Raw genomic sequence first — 21,053 nt, 5'->3', positions numbered from 1 at the left:
AACTAATCAATCTGTCAACCAAGTTGTAGATCCTACATCGGCTCGTCACAACAAGGCACCAACAAAGTGCAGTTAAAATTGAAGTGTTCTTCAAATCTTCACTATTGGAAGCATCCGCAGCAAAATGATTAAGTTGATGCTCTAGTCCAATCATATTTGTTGTGTGAAATTTGCTAGATAGTACTTCTCAACCATTTTGCATATATCTTTAGGACTAAAAGAAGCAAATCCATCATTTGGCACCAAAGTAAAACTTATGGATAGAAGAGCCGGCACATTCTCATCGAACTTTAGATTTAATTCATTTAGCTGGTGATACGTCTATTTTGCATCATGATTTTATGTTGATATTTATTGTATTATAGGATGTTATTACACATTATATCACAATAGTTATGCCTTTTCTCTCTTATTTTACAAGGTTTGCATGAAGAGGGAGATTGCCGGCAGCTGAATTCTGGACTGGAAAATGAGCAAATATTAGAGACCTATTTTGCACAACTCCAGAAGTCTTGAAACTTCACGGAGAATTGTTTTGGAATATATAAAAAACTAGATAACGCCCCGTGCGTTGCTGCGGAAAATGTACTTTACTCGACGGACTAACTCTCCTAAAAGGATCATGAAAACAATGAGTAAATGATTTTTCTTGGTCAATAATACCGTAGAATAATACATACTTATATCAATCAAAGTTTGGACAACTGACGAACACACATATTAGAGGATTATATGAAAGTTTACACGTGGAACCCAAATGGTCCATGGCTTCAATACATGCCCACCATCTCCGCTTCTTTTGTAAGTGGAAAAAACCTTCAAGCTACAACTGAAATATCACCACCTATCTATAAGACTATAACCCCAAATTTGAACCATGCCACTCTCCATCAGAAATCTCCCGTCCATTTACTTTGATCCATCCCTCCACATGAGGAAAAGAAATGCTGGATATTAAACATGAAAATCACCGAAGGGCAACTTCAGAATCAAGAAAAAAGTGACATGTAAACATCAAGGCCCTTCTATTATTCAGAGAAGGTGGATTCATCTTGCATTACTACTATTTAATATAAGATGTGCAGAACAACAAAGAAAATTTTGGATGTCATATCGTCAAATTAAACTTCTGCACTTTTGTAAAGTAATTTCATTGGACATTTTCAGCAATACACAATGGTAAGATATGTGCAATTGTGGTCCTGAAAAGGGCATGGAATATCATGAGTTGCATCGAGTGGATGAATCATTGCCTTCCTCAGTAGGTGACTGACATGGTTGATAAAATAAAGGGTTTTGCGCAAACACAATAATTTAGAGAAAATTAGATCAACCCATAGCATTTTGGCATGCCTTGATTGATATATTTTCTGGGATCTCAGGAGCTACGAAGTATCTTTTCCGCATACCACACTGTAGATGTCAGGGAACACCTAGACATACCAGTGCTCCTTATCCTGAGTTCGTGATCAAGCCACCAACTGCTGCTACCGCTAGTGGCGGTTTGCTTCGCCATTTGTTGGATGGCAAGAGTACTGCAGTAGACAAATAATTTCATGTATTAGGAATTGATTTGACAGATAATTAGATGTGTGTGTTGCATGATGCCCATGGCACTCCGTTCTCATACTTTTACCAAATCGAAAGAAGAAATTGCCACATCATACCTCTTATTAATTAGATATAGGTCAATCTCGCCACGGATGTCAAACTGCATTGAATTTATTGGGGAAAATGAAATTTAGATCGTTCCTTTGAGAACTATATCAGCTGCAAGATTCCTCCCGCCATCCCGATCTGTTGGAAATCTCAGAAAGTCAGTAGACTGGACAAACAAACCTAACAAATTCAACTTATCTTCTGATAAGCGGCCGGGGCAGGGTGTCCCGTTGTCTACCTGCTCGTGTGCAGCAGCGGTGCCGCTAGTCCAGATCCGGTAACCACGCAATCGAGGAGAGGAAGAGGACGACTAGATGACACTGATGAGAGAAGAGGGGAGTTGGTGAAGGTTGGAAAGCAAGGATGGAAGGGGACAGATGGGCGATGTATATGAAGGAAAGGGGAGACAATGGGCCGTGAAGGATTAAACTCTAGCAGTTAACGCGACATTTGCTTTGGACGTGCTTGCATTGGTTGCATGCACCTGATTTCAAGCGCCACGTGTAGTTCTCTTCCTTTAATTTAGCAGATTTCTTTATCTCAAACGTTACACATATAGGAGGAAGACCGAGGGGAAAAAACCGATCTTCTTCGTGTAAAACGGACGACGCTTCCTGTCCCGCTGGCGTAATAAGCTCGGAAAAATGTAGTACGTACTAATTACTTGTGATAATTATTCCATAAAATAAATAATGACGTGGATGCATGGATGTACTATGTATGCTAATAATTGATGATGTGGCAACACTGCTGAGTTGGATAGCTTGCATGTTAGGATAAATATGATAGTGGGGGTGAACTTCTTAGGTATATAGGATATCGGGCGAAGAAAGAACCAAAGGTGGGCCACCTGCCATCCACAAGGGTGGAGGGCGCGCCTCCTGCCTTATGGGCCACCTGGCAGGCCCCTGATGCCCATCTTCTGCTATATGATGTGTTTTGACCTGTAAAAAATAAGAAGGAAGCTTTCGGGACGAAGCGCCGCCATCTCGAGGCGGAACTTGGGCAGAACCAATCTAGGGCTCCGGCGGAGCTGTTCTGCCGGGGAAACTTCCCTTCGGGAGGGGAAAATCATCGCCATCATCATCACCAACGATCCTCTCATCGAGAGGGGGTCAATTTCCATCAACATCTTCACCAGCACCATCTCCTCTCAAACCCTAGTTCATCTCTTGTATCCGATCTTTGCCTCAAAACCTCAGATTGGTACCTGTGGGTTGCAACTAGTGTTGATTACTCCTTATAGTTGATGCTAGTTGGTTTATTCGGTGGAAGATCATATGTTCAGATCCTTAATGATAATTAATACTCCTCTGATTATGAACATGAATATGTTTGTGAGTAGTTACGTTTGTTCCTGAGGACATGGGAGAAGTCTTGTTATAAGTAATCATGTGAATTTGCTATTTGTTCGATATTTTGATGAGATGTATGTTGTCTTTCCTCTAGTGATGTTATGTGAACATTGACTACATGACACTTCACCATGATTTGGGCCTAGGGGAAGGCATTGGGAAGTAATAAGTAGATGATGGGTTGCTAGAGTGACAGAAGTTTAAACCCTAGTTTATGCGTTGCTTCGTAAGGGGCTGATTTGGATCCATATGTTTCATGCTATGATTAGATTTATTTAATTCTTCTTTCGTAGTTGCGGATGCTTGCGAGAGGGGTTAATCATAAGTGGGAGGCTTGTCCAAGGAAGGGCAGCACCCAAGCACCGGTCCACCCACATATCAGATTATTAAAGTAACGAACGCGGATCATATGAGCATGACTAAAACTAGCTTGACAACAATTCACATGTGTCCTCGGGAGCGCTTTACTTTATATAAGAGTTCGTCCAGGCTTTACCTTTGCTACAAAAAGGATTGGGCCACCTTGCTGCACCTTAGTTACTTAGTTACTCGTTACGAATTATCTTATCACACAACTATCTATTACCGATAATTTCAATGCTTGCAGAGAATACCTTGCTGAAAACCGTTTGCCATTTCCTTTTGCTCCTCATTGGGTTCGACACTCTTACTTATTGAAAGGACTACGATAGATCCCATATACTTGTGGGTCATCAAGACTCTTTTCTGGCGACGTTGCCGGGGAGTGAAGCGCTTTTGGTAAGTGGAATTTGGCAAGGAAACATTTATATAGTGTGCTGAAATTTACTGTCACTTGTTACTATGGAAAATAATCCTTTGATGGGCTTGTTCGGGGTATCTTCACCTCGACCGGAAGAGAAAAGAGTTGCTCCTCAACCTACTGCACCTACTGAAAATATTTATATGAAATCCCTTCGGGTATGATAGAGAAACTGCTAGCTAATCCTTATGCAGGAGATGGAACGTTACATCCTGATATGCACCTAATCTATGTGGATGAAGTTTGTGGATTATTTAAGCTTGCAGGTTTGCCCGAGGATGTTGTCAAGAAGAAGGTCTTTCCTTTATCTTTGAAGGGAAAGGCATTGACATGGTATAGGCTATGTGATGATATTGGATCTTGGAAATACAACCGATTGAAATTGGAATTTCATTAGAAGTTTTATCCTATGCATCTGGTTCATCGTGATTGGAATTATATATATAATTTTTGGCCTCGTGAAGGAGAAAGTATCACTCAAGCTTGGGGGAGGCTTAAGTCCATGTTATATTCATGCCCCAATCATGACCTCTCAAGAGAAATTATTATTCAAAAATTTTATGCTCGTCTTTCTCATAATGATCGATCCATACTCGATACTTCTTGTAATGGTTCTTTTATGAAGAAGGATATTGACTTCAAATGGGATTTATTGGAAAGAATTAAACGCAAATCTGAATATTGGGGACTCGACGAAGGTAAGGAGTCAGGTATAAACCTTAAGTTTGATTGTGTTAAATCTTTTATGGATACCGATGCTTTTCGTGATTTTAGTACTAAATATGGGCTTGACTGTGAGATAGTAGCTTCTTTCTGTGAATATTTTGCTACTCATCTTGATCTCCCTAAAGAGAAGTGGTTTAAATATCATCCTCCCATTGATGTTAAAGTAGTAGAACCTATTAAAGTTGAAGAAGAAACTACTACTTATAATGTTGATCCTATTGTTCCAACTCCTTATATTGAGAAACCACCTTGTCCTGTTAGAATAAAGGATCATGCTAAAGCTTCAATTGTGGTTCGTAAGAGTTATACTAGAACACCTACACCCCGTGAACAAATTAAAGTTGAACCTAGTATTGCTATGGTTAAAGATCTCTTGGTTGATAATATTGATGGGCATGTTATTTATTTCTATGATGAAGCTGCTAGGATTGCTAAACCCGATATTAAAGATAAACATAGACCTGTTGTTGGCATGCCTGTTGTTTTTGTTAAAATAGGAGATCATTGTTATCATGGCTTATGTGATGTGGGTGCTAGTGTGAGTGCAATTCCTTTTTCTTTATATAAAGAAATTATGAATGATATTGCACCTGCTGAGATAGAAGATATTGATGTTACTATTAAGCTTGCCAATAGAGATACTATATCACCAATTGGGATTGTTAGAGATGTTGAAGTCTTGTGTGGGAAAATAAAATACCCTACTGATTTTCTTGTTCTTGCTTCCCCACAAGATGACTTTTGTCCCATTATATTTGGTAGACCTTTCTTGAATACTGTTAGTGCTAAGATAGACTGCGAGAAAGATACTGTTACTATTGGCTTAGGGGATATGTCTCATGATTTTAATTTTTCTAAATTTCATAGACAACCCCATGATAAAGAACTGCCTAGTAAGGATGGAATTATTGGTCTTGCTTCTATTGTCGTGCCTCCTACTGATCCTTTAGAACAATATTTGCTAGACCATGAAAATGATATGTTTATGAATTAAAGAAGGGAAATAGATGAAATATTCTTTAATCAAGGGCCTATTTTGAAACACAACTTGCCTGTTGAAATCCTTGGGGATCCTCCTCCACCCAAGGGCGATCCCGAGTTTGAGCTTAAAAATTACCTGATACTTTGAAATATGCTTATCTTGATGAAAAGAAGATATATCTTGTTATTATTAGTGCTAACCTTTCAGATCATGAAGAAAAAGAATTATTGAAAACTCTGAAGAAGCACAGTGCCGCTATTGGATATACTCTTGATGATCTTAAGGGCATTAGTCCCACTCTAGGTCAGCACAAAATTAATTTGGAGCATGATGCTAAACCAGTTGTTGATCATCAGCGACGGTTAAATCCTAAGGTGAAAGAAGTGGTAAGAAATGAAATACTAAAGCTTCTGGAGGGAGGTATAATTTATCTTCTTGCTAATAGTAGATGTGTAAGTCATGTTCATTGTGTCCCTAAGAAGGGAGGTATTACTGTTGTTCCTAATGATAATAATGAATTGATTCCATAAAGAATTGTTACAGGTTATAGAATGGTAATTGATTTTCTCAAATTAAACAAAGCTACTAGAAAAGATCATTACCCTCTACCTTTTATTGATCAAATGCTAGAAAGACTATCCAAACATACACATTTTTGCTTTCTAGATGGTTATTCTAGTTTTTCTCAAATACCTGTGTCAAAAGATGATCAGGAAAAGACCACTTTTACTTGCCCTTTCGGTACCTTTGCTTATAGATGTATGCCTTTTGGTTTATGCAATGCACCTGCTACCTTTCAAAGATGTATGACTGCTATATTCTCTGATTTTTGTGAAAAGATTGTTGAGGTTTTCATGGATGATTTCTCCGTTTACGGAACTTCTTTTGATGATTGCTTAAGAAACCTTGATCGAGTTTTGCAGAGGTGTGAAGAAACTAATCTTGTCTTGAATTTGGAGAAGTGCCACTTTATGGTTAATGAAAGGTATTGTCTTGGGGCATAAAATTTCTGAAAGAGGTATTGAAGTTGATAAAGCTAAGGTAGATCCTATTGAAAAGATGCCGTGTCCTAAAAATATCAAAGGTACAAGAAGTTTCCTTGGTCATGCTGGTTTCTATAGGAGGTTTATTAAAGACTCCTCTAAAATTTCTAGGCCTCTCACCAATCTCTTGCAAAAAGATGTTCCTTTTGTTTTTTATGATGATTGTGTAGAAGCATTTGAAATACTTAAGAAAGCCTTGATTTCTGCACCTATTATTCAACCACCTGATTGGAATTTACCCTTTGAAATTATGTGTGATGCTAGTGATTATGCTGTTAGTGCTGTTCTAGGCCAAAGAGTTGATAAGAAATTGAATGTTATTCATTATGCTAGTAAAACTCTAGACAGCGCCTAGAGAAATTATGCTACTACTGAAAAAGAATTTTTAGCAGTTGTATTTGCTTGTGATCAGTTTAGACCTTATTTTGCTGATTCCAAAGTAACTATTCACACTGATCATGCTGCTATTAAATATCTTATGGAAAAGAAAGATGCTAAACCTAGACTAATTAGATGGGTTCTCTTTTTACAAGAATTTGATTTGCATATTATTGATAGAAAGGGAATTGAGAACCCCGTTGCAGATAACTTGTCTAGGTTAGAAAATGTTCTTGATGACCCACTGCCTATTGATGATAGCTTTCCTGATGAACAATTAGCTGTCATAAATGCTTCTCGTAATACTCCATGGTATGTTGATTATGCTAATTACGTTGTTGCTAAATTTATACCACCTAGTTTCACATACTAGCAAAAGAAAAAGTTTTTCTATGATTTAAGACATTACTTTTGGGATGACCCACACCTTTATAAGGAAGGAGTAGATGGTGTTATTAGATGTTGTGTACCTGAGCATGAACAGGAACAGATCCTACGCAAGTGCCACTCCAAGGCTTACAGAGGACACCACGCTGGAGATAGAACTGCACATAAGGTGTTGCAATCTGGTTTTTATTGGCCTACTCTCTTCAAGGACGCTCGTAAGTTTTTCTTGTCTTGTGATGAATGCGAGAGAATTGGCAATATTAGTAGACGTCAGGAAATGCCTATGAATTATTCACTTGTTATTGAACCATTTGATGTTTGGGGCGTTGATTATATGGGACCTTTTCCTTCCTCTAATGGGTATACACATATTTTAGTTGTTGTTGATTACATTACTAAGTGGGTAGAAGCTATTCCAACTAGTAGTGCTGATCATAACACTTCTATTAAGATGCTTAAAGAAGTTATTTTTCTGAGGTTTGGAGTCCCTGGATATTTAATGACTGACGACGGTTCACATTTTATTCATGGTGCTTTCCGTAAAATGCTTGCTAAGTATGATGTTAACCATATAATTGCATCTCCATATCATCCTCAGTCTAGTGGTCAAGTAGATTTGAGCAATAGAGAGATTAAATTGATTTTGCAAAAGTCTGTTAATAGATCTAGAAAGAATTGGTCTAAGAAACTTGATGATGCATTATGGGCTTATAGAACTGCTTATAAGAACCCTATGGGCATGTCTCCGTATAAAATGGTTTATGGAAAAGCATGTCACTTACCTCTCGAACTAGAACATAATGCTTATTGGGCAATCAAAGAGCTCAACTATGATTTCAAACTTGCCAGTGAAAGAGGTTATTTGACATTAGCTCACTTGATGAATGGAGAACCCAAGCCTATGAGAATGCCAAGTTATTTAAATAAAAGGTTAAAAGATGGCATGACAAGAGGATACAAAAGTGTGAGTTTAATGTAGGTGATCATGTTTTGCTATACAACTCTCGTTTAAGATTTTTTGCAGGGAAACTTCTCTCTAAATGTGAAGGTCCTTACATTATCGAGGAGGTCTATCATTCCGGTGCCATAAAAATCAACAACGCCGAAGGTACAAATCCGAAGGTGGTAAACGGTCAAAGAATCAAACATTATATCTCAGGTAATCCCATAAATGTTGAGACCAACATAATTGACACCGTAACATCAGAGGAGTACATAAGGGACACTTTCTAGAACGTTTCAGACTCCGAAAAGGAATAGCTATGTGTTACGGTAAGTAAACCGACTCCAAAACGTTTCCAATCGTTTTTTTTTCTCCGTTCTCGAATATTTAAAAAATTAGGAAAACTAAAAGTAGTCTGAAAGTTGCACGAGGAGACCACAAGGGTGGAGGGTGCGCCCTACCCCCTGGGCGCGCCCCCTGCCTTGTGGACACTTCGTGTACCCTCCGGACTCTGTTTTCTTCACAATACTTCTTTTGGTCGGTAAAAATTCATTAGATAATCTCGCGAAGGTTCTGACCACTATACCATGACAAAATCCCCTGCTTTTGTTTTGAATTGTTTCTGCAGCAGATTTGGAGCAAGATGTCTTTGCAGGAGTCGATCGGGGAGAGTCATGCTTCTCATCCGACACTGGGACCAAGAGCAAACAACGAAGTTGGCCACTTTGGGCAAGCAACGGAGGAGGAGATGGAGGCTGACTTAAAAAGAGTGGATTCCATGGAGGAGGACCAAGAAGTTACCTCCCGTCTTCAAGCTGGATTCATGTTGGAGGAACTTCAGAGCTCAGCAATACCAAATTCGGTCATCCCTCCCAATGCTAGATTTCTCTCTTATGAAAATATGAAAAAGAGTTTTTAGTTTTTCTCCCGCAGCTATGAAACATCCATGGGTGATTGGAGCTCTAGCCGTCACGGGTAAACTTCACAAGGAAATAATGGATCTTAAGAATCAAAATAATAAGCTCGAGGAGGAGAATCGCATCTTAAGGGGCATCATCGCCAAGAATATCACATCATCACCTCCGAAGAAAGAGATATAAATACATGGGAATGGGCACTCCCCTTGGCAACTTCCAAGCTTGGGGGAGGTGCCCCGGTATTGTATCACCATAACACTTTTACCTTTATCGTTTTTCTTAGTTTGATTCTTTTGGTTATATCTTGATCTAGTAGAATAAAGGTTTTACTATGATCTAGCTTTGAGTTTTGCTTTATGTTCCCTCTATGTAATCAAGTCCTTGAGCTATATATAATAAAGAGTAGTTTTGAGTTAAGGGATTTGCTTTCTTGCTATGATCTTGAGGGAATTAAATAAAAGAAAGAACAAAAAGAAATAAAAAGTTCATATGTTGATCTTACGGATAGTAATGACCTCACATATAAAGAGTATGATGAATAAAAGTTATTGTGAGTTGACAAACATAATTTTGGTCATTGTTGCAATTAATAGGAAGTCATAAAGAAGGAGAGGTTTCACATATAAATATACTATCTTGGACATCTTTTGTAATTGTGAGCACTCATTAAAATATGACATGCTAAAAGGTTGACGTTGGACAAGGAAGACAACATAATGGGTTATGTTTTCTTATATCCGAATAGAAGTTATATTGTCATGGATCCTCCAACATGTTGAGCTTGCTTTTCCCTCTCATGCTATCCAAATTCTTTGCACCAAGTAGAGATACTACTTGTGCTTGCAAACATCCCTTAAACCAGTTTTCCATGAGAGTCCACCATACCTACCTATGGATTGAGTAAGATCCTTCAAGTAAGTTGTCATCAGTGCAAGCAATAAAAATTGCTCTCTAAATATGTATGATCTATTAGTGTGACGAAAATAAGCTTTATACGAACTTGTGATATGGAAGAAATAAAAGCGACGGACTGCATAATAAAGTTCTTTATCACAAGCGGCAATATAAAGTGACGTTCTTTTGCATTAACATTTTGTGCATGCAACCATAAAAGCGCATGATAACCTCTGCTTCTGATACGTCTCCAACGTATCTATAATTTTTGATTGTTCCATGCTGTTATATTATCATTCTTGGATGTTTTATAATCATTTTATATCATTTTTTGGTACTAATCTATTGACATAGTGCCAAGTGCCAATTGCTGTTTTTTGCATGTTTTTTTACATCACAGGAAATCAATACCAAACGGAGTCCAAACGCAGCGAAACTTTTTGGAGATTTTTTGGACCAGAAGACATCCAGTGGGTCAAAGAAGCGCCTGGGGGGTGCTCCGAGGGGAGCACAACCCACCAGGGCGCGCCAGGAAGCCTAGGCGCACCCTGGTGGGTTGTGCCCACCTCGGGTGTCCCCTGAACCGACTCTTCGCTCTATAAATACCCCAATATTCCAGAAACCCTAGGGGAGTCGATGAAAATCAATTCTAGCCGCCGCAGAGTCCAGAACCACTAGATCCAATCTAGACACCATCACGGAGGGGTTCACCACTTCCATTGGTGCCTCTCCGATGATGCGTGAGTAGTTCTTTGTAGACCTTCGGGTCCGTAGTTAGTAGCTAGATGGCTTCCTCTCTCTCGTTTGATTCTCAATACAATGGTCTCTTGGAGATCCATATGATGCAACTCTTTTTGCGGTGTGTTTGTTGGGATCTGATGAACTTTGAGTTTATGATCAGTTATATCTTTTTATCCATGAAAGTTATTTGAGTCTTCTTTGATCTCTTATATGCATGATTGCTTATAGCCTCGTATTTCTTCTCTGATATTTGGGTTTTGTTTGGCCAACTTGATATATTTATCTTGCAATGGGAAGAGGCGCTTTGTAGTGGGTTCGATCTTACGGTGCTTGATCCCAGTGACAGAAGGGGAACCGACACGTATGTATCGTAGCTACTAAGGATAAAACGATGGGGTGTATTTCTACATAAATAGATCTTGTCTATATCATGCCATCGTTCTTATTGCATTACTCCATTTCTCCATGAACTTAATACACTAGGTGCATGCTGGATAGCGGTCGATGTGTGGAGTAATAGTAGTAGATGCAGGCAGGAGTCTGTCTACTAATCTTGGACGTGATGCCTATATAATGATCATTGCCTGGATATCATCATGATTATTTGAAATTCTATCAATTGCCCAACAGTAATTTGTTCACCCACCGTTTGCTATTTTTCTTGAGAGAAGTCACTAGTGAAACCTACGGCCCCCGGGTCTCTTTCTCTTATTATTTGCCTTTGCGATCTATTTTCCTTTGCTTTTATTTTCAGATCTATTAAACCAAAAATACAAAAATACCTTGCTGCACTTTATTTTATTTGGTGTTCAATCTATCAATCTATTACAACTTTCTCCCATCCACATGCCAATTTCTGGCGCCGTTACCCGAAAGGGATTGACAACCCCTTTAACACGTCGGGTTGCGAGTATCTGTTATTTGTGTGCAGATGCTATTTACGTAGTGTTGCTTGGTTCTCCTACTGGTTCGATAACCTTGGTCTCATCACTGAGGGAAATACCTACCATCGTTGTGCTGCATCATCCCTTCCTCTTTGGGGAAATACCGACGTAGCTTCAAGCGCCATCAGCTTCCCTCTACGAAGGGCCTATCTTTTACTTTTATCTTCTACCCTTATACAGGAGTCATGGTGATCGTCACCTTTCCTTTTTACACTTTTTCCTTTGGCAAGCACTATGTGTTGGAGAGATCCAGATATATATATATCCACTCGGATGTAGGTTATCATAAAATATTACTGTTGACATTACCATTGAGGTAAAAGGTTGGGAGGCGAAACTATAAGCCCCTATCTTCTCTGTATCCGATTGAAACTTTGAACACATAAGTATCGCGTGAGTGTTAGCAATTGTGACAGACTAAATGATAGTTGAGTATGTGGACTTACTGAAAAGCTCTTGAATTGACTCTTTCCGATGTTATGATAAATTGCAATTGCTTCAGTGACTAAGATCATAGTTTGTTGGGTTTCAATGAAGTTTATGATTCATACTCTACCTTGTGAATGAATTGTTACTTTAGCATAAGAAATTATATGACATTATATGTTGTTGTTCTAAAGATGATCATGATGCCCTCATGTCTGTATTTTATTTTATCGACACCTCTATCTCTAAACATGTGGACATATTTTTCTATTTCGGCTTTCGCTTGAGGACAAGTGAGGTCTAAGCTTGGGGGAGTTGATACGTCCATTTTGCATCATGCTTTTATGTTGATATTTATTGCATTATGGGCTGTTATTACACATTATATCACAATACTTATGCCTTTTCTCTCTTATTTTACAAGGTTTACGTGAAGAGGGAGAATGCCGGCAGCTGGAATTCTGGACTAGAAAAGGAGAAAATATTAGAGACCTATTCTGCACAACTCCAAAAGTCCTAAAACTTCACGGAGATCTGTTTTGGAATATATAAAAATATAGGGTGAAGAAAGCACCAAAGGGGGCCACCTGCCATCCACAAGGGTGGAGGGCGTGCCCCCTGCCTTGTGGGCCACCTGGCAGGCCCCTGATGCCCATCTTCTGCTATATGATGTGTTTTGACCTGTAAAAAATTAGAAGGAAGCTTTCGGGACGAAGCGCCGCCATCTCGAGGCAGAACTTGGGCAGAACCAATCTAGGGCTCCGGCGGAGCTGTTCTGCCGGGGAAACTTCCCTCCGGGAGGGGGAAATCATCGCCATCGTCATCACCAACGATCCTCTCATTGAGAGGGGGTCAATCTCCATCAACATCTTCACTAGCACCATCTCCTCTCAAACCCTAGTTCATCTCTTGTATTCGATCTTTGTCTCATAACCCTAAGATTAGTACCTGTGGGTTGCTACTAGTGTTGATTACTCCTTGTAGTTGATGCTAGTTGGTTTATTTGGTGGAAGATCATATGTTCAGATCCTTAATGATAATTAATACTCCTCTGATTATGAACATGAATATGCTTTGTGAGTAGTTACGTTTGTTCCTGGGGACATGGGAGAAGTCTTGTTATAAGTAATCATGTGAATTTGGTATTCGTACGATATTTTCATGAGATATATGTTGTCTTTCCTCTACTTGTGTTATGTGAACGTTGACTACATGACACTTCACCATGATTTGGGCCTAGGGGGAGGTACTAGGAAGTAATAAGTAGATGATGGGTTGCTAGAGTGGCAGAAGCTTAAAGCCTAGTTTATGCGTTGCTTCGTAAGGGGCTGATTTGGATCCATATGTTTCATGCTATGGTTAGATTTATCTTAATTCTTCTTTTGTAGTTGCAGATGTTTGCGAGAGGGGTTAATCATAAGTGGGAGGCTTGTCCAAGGAAGGGCATGATGTCTACTATGCAACTTTATTCTTGTAGACATGTATTGGGCCTCCAAGCGCAGAGTTTTGTAAGATAGTAGCAATTTTCCCTCAAGTGGATGACCTAAGGTTTATCAATCCGTGGGAGGCCTAGGATGAAGATGGTTTCTCTCAAACAACCCTGCAACCAAATAATAAAAAGTCTCTTGTGTCCCCAACACACCAAATACAATGGTAATTTGTATAGGTGCACTAGTTCGGCGAATAGATGGTGATACAAGTGTAATATCGATAGTAGATATTGATTTTTGTAATAGCAAGGTAGTAAGTAACAAAAGTGAGCACAAACGGTATTGCAATGCTTGAAAATGAAGCCTAGGGTCCGTACTTTCGCTAGTGCAATCTCTCAACAATGCTAATATAATTGGATCATATAACCATCCCTCAAAGTGTGATGAAGAATCACTCCAAAGTTCCTATCTAGCGGAAAACATAAGAAGAAATTGTTTGTAGGGTACGATACCACCTCGAAGCTATTCTTTCCGATCGATCTATCCAAGAGTTCGTACTAAAATAACACGAAATAACTTCAGATTCAGAATACTCAATCCAACACAAAGAACTTCAAAGAGTGCCCCAAGATCTCTACCGGAGAAACAAAGACAAGAACGTGCATCAACCCCTATGCGTAGATTACCCCGATGTCACCTCGGGAATCCGCGAGTTGAGTGCCAAAACATATATCAAGTGAATCAATACGACACCCCATTGTCACCACGGCTATTCATATGCAAGACATATATCAAGTGCTCTCAAATCCATAAAAGTATTCAATCCGATAAAACGAAATCTCAAAGGGAAAACTCAATTCATCACAACAAGATAGAGAGGGGAAAACACCATATGATCCGACTATATTAACAAAGCTCGCAATACATCAAGATCGTGACATCTCAAGAACACGAGAGAGAGAGAGAGATTAAACACATAGCTACTGGTTGCTACCTCTTGAGCATGCGTTGGTTTTCCCTTGAAGAGGAAAGGGTGATGCAGCAAAGTAGCATAAGTGTTTCCCTCAGTTGTTGAGAATCAAGGTATCAATCCAGTAGGAGACTACACACAAGTCCCTCGTACCTGCACAAACAATCAAGAACCTTTGAACCAATGCGATAAAGGGGTTGTCAATCCCTGCACGGCCACTTGCAAAAGTGAGATATGATAGAGATAATAAGATAAATATTTTTGGTATTTTTTTGTATAGATTGAAAAGTAAATATTGCAAAATAAACGGCAACAGAAATAGCACGTTGGCGGGAGATTAAGATGATGGAAAATAGACCCGGGGGCCATAGGTTTCACTAGTGGCTTCTCTCAAGATAGCATACTCTACGGTGGGTGAACAAATTACTGTCGAGCAATTGATAGAAAAGCGCATAGTTATGAGAATATCTAGGCATGATCATGTATATAGGCATCACGTCCGTGACAAGTAGACCGAAACGATTCTGCATCTACTACTATTACTCCACACATCGACCGCTATCCAGCATGCATCTAGAGTATTAAGTTCATAAGAACAGAGTAACGCATTAGGCAAGATGACATGATGTAGAGGGATAAACTCATGCAATATGATATAAACCCCATCTTTTTATCCTCGATGGCAACAATACAATACGTGCCTTGCTACCCCTGCTGTCACTGGGAAAGGACACCGCAAGATTGAACCCAAAGCTAAGCACTTGTCCCATTCCAAGAAAAATCAATCTAGTAGGCCAAACCAAACTGATAATTCGAAGAGTCTTGCAAAGATATCAAATCATGCATATAAGAATTCAGAGAAGAATCAAATATTGTTCATAGATAATCTTGATCATAAACCCACAATTCATCGAATCTCGACAAACACACCGCAAAAAGAATTACATCAAATAGATCTCCAAGAGAATCGAGGAGAACTTTGTATTGAGATCCAAAGAGAGAGAAGAAGCCATCTAGCTAATAACTATGGACCCGAAGGTATGTGGTAAACTACTCACACATCATCGGAGAGGCTATGGTGTTGATGTAGAAGCCCTCCGTGATCGATCCCCCCTCTGGCGGAGCGCTGGAAAAGGCCCCAAGATAGGATCTCATGGGTACAGAAGGTTGCGGCAATGGAAATAGGGTTTCATGGTGCTCTTGGATGTTTTCAGGGTATATGAGTATATATAGGCGAAAGAAGTAGGTTGGTGGAGCCACGAGGGGCCCACGAGGATGGGGGCGCGCCTACCCCCTGGGCGCGCCTCCCTGCCTTGTGGCCACCTCGTTGCTTCCTTGACGTCCACTCCAAGTCTCCTGGATTGCATTATTTCCAAAAACGATCCGCGCGAAGGTTTCATTCCGTTTGATATTCCTTTTCTGCGAAACACTGAAATAGGAAAAAAAACAGCAATTTGCACTGGGCCTCCGGTTAGTAGGTTAGTCCCATATAAAAGTGCATAATAAAGCCCATTAAACATCCAAAACAGATAATATAATAGCATGGAACAATCAAAAATTATAGATACGTTGGAGACGTATCACTGGTACAAACCCTTAGCCCCGAGGGTGGACTACTCCCTCCTCATCGTGGTTGCCGCCGGGATGATGAAGATGGCCACCGGTGATGATTCCCCCTTCCGACAGGGTGCCGGAACGGGGTCTAGATTGATTTCTTGTGGCTACAGAGCCTTGCGGCGGCAGAACTTTTGATCTAGGTTAACCCCCAGGGTTTTTGGAACATTTGGGAATTTATAGGGTGAAGAGGCGGTGCGGGAGGCCACCGAGGTGGGCATAACCCACCTGGGTGCGCCTGGGCCCCCAGGCGCGCCCTGGTGGGTTGTGCCCCCCTCGGGGCACCCCCCAAGTGCTTCTCTGGCCCACTGGATGTCTTCTGGTCCATAAAAAATCCACAAAAAGTTTTGCGGTGTTTGGACTCCGTTTGATGTTGATTTCCTGCGATGTAAAAAACAAGCAAAATACAGCAACTGGCACTGGGTCAATAGGTTAGGCCCAAAAAATGATATAAAGTTGCTATAAAATGATTGTAAAACATCCAAGAATGATAATATAACAGCATGAATACTTCATAAATTATAGATACGTTGGAGACGTATCAGCATCCCAAGCTTAATTCCTACTCGTCCTCGAGTAGGTAAATGATAAAAGAAATAATTTATGAAGTGTGAATGCTAGCAAAGTGCACAAGTTTGATCAATGACAATTTCAATCACTTTTCCTAGCATCATAACAGTAGTTCTTTCTTATAAAACTTCTCATGTTAAAGTAGCAACCAATTCACATGTTATGGTTCAAACAATGAAGTCTCTTGAAACTCAACAATCTATATTCTCAGTCACCAAACAATTGCAATTCAACTTATTCAACAGAGTCTAAGTAAGAGCTCCACATACTCAACCATCATATAGTCTTCTATGATTGCTTACACTCACTGCATACACATGAGCAAAACGTTTCAACCGGACACATAGAAAGATGGGGGCTTATAATTTTGCCTCCCAACGTATTCACCTCAAGGGTGATGTCAAGAATAATAACTCATGCTACCCATATCCAACTGGATATATGTGCCTAGATCTTTCCTCACCACATGATGCTTGCCAAAAGAGAAAAATATAAAAAGGAATAGAGAGAAAAACTTTGACTCTTGCATGAAAGTAAATACATAAAAGTAAAAGGTAGGCCCTTCGCAGAGGGAAGCAGAGGTTGCCATGCGCTTTTTGTTTGTATGCTCAATCCCTAAGTGCAAAAGAACGTCACGTTATATTGCCCCTTATGATAGCATTCTTTATTATGCAGTCTGTCGCTTTTATTCTTTGCATCACAAGTTCGTACAACGCTCAATTTTCTCTTACACTAAATGATCTCACACTTTTTAGAAGCAATTTTTATTGCCTTTTTGCACCGATGACAACTTACTTGAAGGACCTTACTAAATCCATAGGTAGGTGCTACCTCTTGAGCATGCGTTGGTTTTCCCTTGAAGAGGAAAGGGTGATGCAGCAAAGTAGCGTAAGTATTTCCCTCAGTTTTTGAGAACCAAGGTATCAATCCAGTAGAAGGCTACACGCAAGTCCCTCGTACCTACACAAACAAATAAGAACCTTGCAACCAACGCGATAAAGGGGTTGTCAATCCCTTCACGACCACTTGCAAAAGTGAGATCTGATAGAGATGATAAGATAATATTTTTGGTATTTTTATGATAAAGATTGAAAGTAAAGACTGCAAAGTAAAATAGATTGGAAACGTATATGATGGAAACTAGACCCGGGGGCCATAGGTTTCACTAGTGGCTTCTCTCAAGATAGCATAAGTATTACGGTGGGTGAACGACGAAAAGTGCATAGTTATGAGAATATCTAGGCATGATCATGTATATAGGCATCACGTCCGCGACAAGTAGACCGACTCCTGCCTGCATCTACTACTATTAATCCACACATCGACCGCTATCCAGCATGCATCTAGAGTATTAAGTTCATAAGAACAGAGTAACGCATTAAGCAAGATGACATGATGTAGAGGGATAAACTCATGCAATATGATATAAACCCCATCTTTCTATCCTCGATGGCAACAATACAATACGTGTCGTTTCCCCTTCTGTCAATGGGATCGAGCACCGCATGATTGAACCCAAAGCTAAGCACTTCTCCCATTGCAAGAAAGATCAATCTAGTAGGCCAAAACAAACTGATAATTCGAAGAGACTTGCAAAGATAACCAATCATACATAAAATAATTCAGAGGAGATTCAAATATTGTTCATAGATAATCTTGATCATAAACCCACAATTCATTGGATCTCGACAAACACACCACAAAAAGAGTTACATCGAATAGATCTGCAAGAAGATCGAGGAGAACTTTGTATTGAGATCCAAAGAGAGAGAAGAAGCCATCTAGCTAATAACTATGGACTCGAAGGTCTGAGGTAAACTACTCACACATCATCGGAGAGGCTATGGTGTTGATGTAGAAGCCCTCCGTGATCGATTCCCCCTCCGGCGGAGCGCCGGAAAAGGCCCCAAGATGGTATCTCACGGGTACATAAGGTTGCGGCGGTGGAAATAGGGTTTCATGGTGCTCTCAGATGTTTTCGGGGTATATGAGTATATATAGGCGAAAGAAGTAGGTCGGTGGAGCTACGAGGGGCCCACGAGGGTGGGGGGCGCGCCTCCCTGCCTCGTGGCCTCCTTGTTCATTTCTTGACGTCCACTCCAAGTCCCCTGGATCACGTTTGTTCCAAAAATAACTCTCCCGAAGGTTTCATTCCGTTTGGACTCCGTTTGATATTCCTTTTCTGCGAAACACTGAAATAGGCAAAAAATAGCAATTTGCACTGGGCCTTGGATTAGTAGGTTAGTACCAAAAATAATATAAAAGTGTATAATAAAGCCCATTAAACATCCAAAACAGAATATACAATATCATGGAACAATAAAAAAAATAGATACGTTGGAGACGTATCAAGCATCCCCAAGCTTACTGCTCGTCCTCGAGTAGGTAAATGATAAAAAACAGAAATTTTGATGTGGAATGCTACCTAGCATATTTGTCAATGTATTTTTCTTTATTGTGGCATGAATGTTCAGATCCGAAAGATTCAAGATAAAAGTTTAATATTGACATAAAAATAATAATACTTCAAGAATACTAACAAAGCAATCATGTCTTCTCAAAATAACATGGCCAAAGAAAGTTATCCCTACAAAATCATATAGTCTGGCTATGCTCTATCTTCATCACACAAAGTATTTAATCATGCACAGCCACGATGACAAGCCAAGCAATTGTTTCATACTTTTGATGTTCTCAAACTTTTTCAATCTTCACGCAATACATGAGCGTGAGCCATGGACATAGCACTATATGTGGAATAGAATGGTGGTTGTGGAGGAGACAAAAAGGAGAAGATAGTCTCACATCAACTAGGCGTATCAATGGGCTATGGAGATGCCCATCAATAGATATCAATGTGAGTGAGTAGGGATTGCCATGCAACGGATGCACTAGAGCTATAAGTGTATGAAAGCCCAACAAAAGAAACTAAGTGGGTGTGCATCCAACTCGCTTGCTCACGAAGACCTAGGGCATTTTGAGGAAGCCCATCATTGGAATATACAAGCCAAGTTCTATAATGTAAAAGTTCCACTAGTATATGAAAGTGACAACATATGAGACTCTCTATCATGAAGATCATGGTGCTACTTTGAAGCACAAGTGTGGTAAAAGGATAGTAACATTGTCCCTCCTCTCTTTTTCTCTCATTATTTTTTTGTTTGGGCCTTCTTCTCTTTTTTTATGGCCTCTTTTCTTTTTTTCTTTTTCGTCCGGAGTCTCATCCCGACTTGTGGGGGAATCATTGTCTCCATCATCCTTTCCTCACATGGGACAATGCTCTAATAATGATGATCATCACACTTTTACTTACTACTCAAAAATTACAACTCAATACTTAGAACAAAATATGACTCTATGTGAATGCCTCCGGCGGGGTACCGGGATATGCAATGAATCAAGAGTGACATGTATGAAAGAATTATGAATGGTGGCTTTGCCATGAATACGATGTCAACTACATGATCATGCAAAGCAATATGACAATGATGAAGCGTGTCATAATAAACGGAACGATGGTAAGTTGCATGGCAATATATCTCGGAATGGCTATGAAAATGCCATAATAGGTAGGTATGGTGGCTGTTTTGAGGAAGGTATATGGTGGGTGTATGATACCGGCGAAAGGTGCGCGGTATTAGAGAGGCTAGCAATGGTGGAAGGATGAGAGTGCGTATAATCCATGGACTCAACATTAGTCACAAAGAACTCACATACTTATTGCAAAAATCTATTAGTTATTGAAACGAAGTACTACGCGCATGCTCCTAGGGGGATAGATTGGTAGCAAAAGACCATCGCTCGTCCCCGACCGCCACTCATAAGGAAGACAGTCAATAAATAAATCATGCTCCGACTTCATCACATAACGGTTCACCATACGTGCATGCTACGGGAATCACAAACTTTAGAACAAGTATTTCTCAAATTCACAACTACTCAACTAGCATGACTCTAATATCACCATCTTCATATCTCAAAACAATCATCAAATATCAAACTTCTCTTAGTATTCAATGCACTTATATGGAAGTTTTTATTATATCCATCTTGGATGCCTATCACTTTAGGACTAAAATTTTAACCAAAGCAAATTACCATGCTGTTCTAAAGGACTCTCAAAATAATATAAGTGAAGCATGAGAGATCAATTATTTCTATAAAATAAAACAACCGCCATGCTCTAAAAGATATAAGTGAAGCACTAGAGCCAAATTTTCTAGCTCAAAAGATATAAGTGAAGCACAAAGAGTATTCTAATAAATTCCAAATCATGTGTGTCTCTCCCAAAAG

General features: G+C 39.7%; 1 long non-coding RNA gene across 1 annotated transcript; it reads right to left on the bottom strand.

Annotated features, from left to right (window-relative positions):
• Positions 1-705: 705 nt before the first annotated feature.
• Positions 706-2,099, bottom strand: LOC109787092 (uncharacterized). Its single transcript, XR_002238480.2, has 4 exons — positions 1,898-2,099; positions 1,668-1,797; positions 1,444-1,535; positions 706-947 (listed from the first exon to the last, which is right to left on the bottom strand). It is a non-coding gene; the product is annotated as an uncharacterized lncRNA (long non-coding RNA).
• Positions 2,100-21,053: the final 18,954 nt, after the last annotated feature.

Source organism: Aegilops tauschii, chromosome 5, assembly GCF_002575655.3.
Source record: "Aegilops tauschii subsp. strangulata cultivar AL8/78 chromosome 5, Aet v6.0, whole genome shotgun sequence".
In the NCBI taxonomy this organism is placed as follows: Eukaryota; Viridiplantae; Streptophyta; class Magnoliopsida; order Poales; family Poaceae; genus Aegilops; species Aegilops tauschii.
Note: the sequence above shows the minus strand (reverse complement) of the source record. Positions and strands in the feature narration are given on the sequence as shown.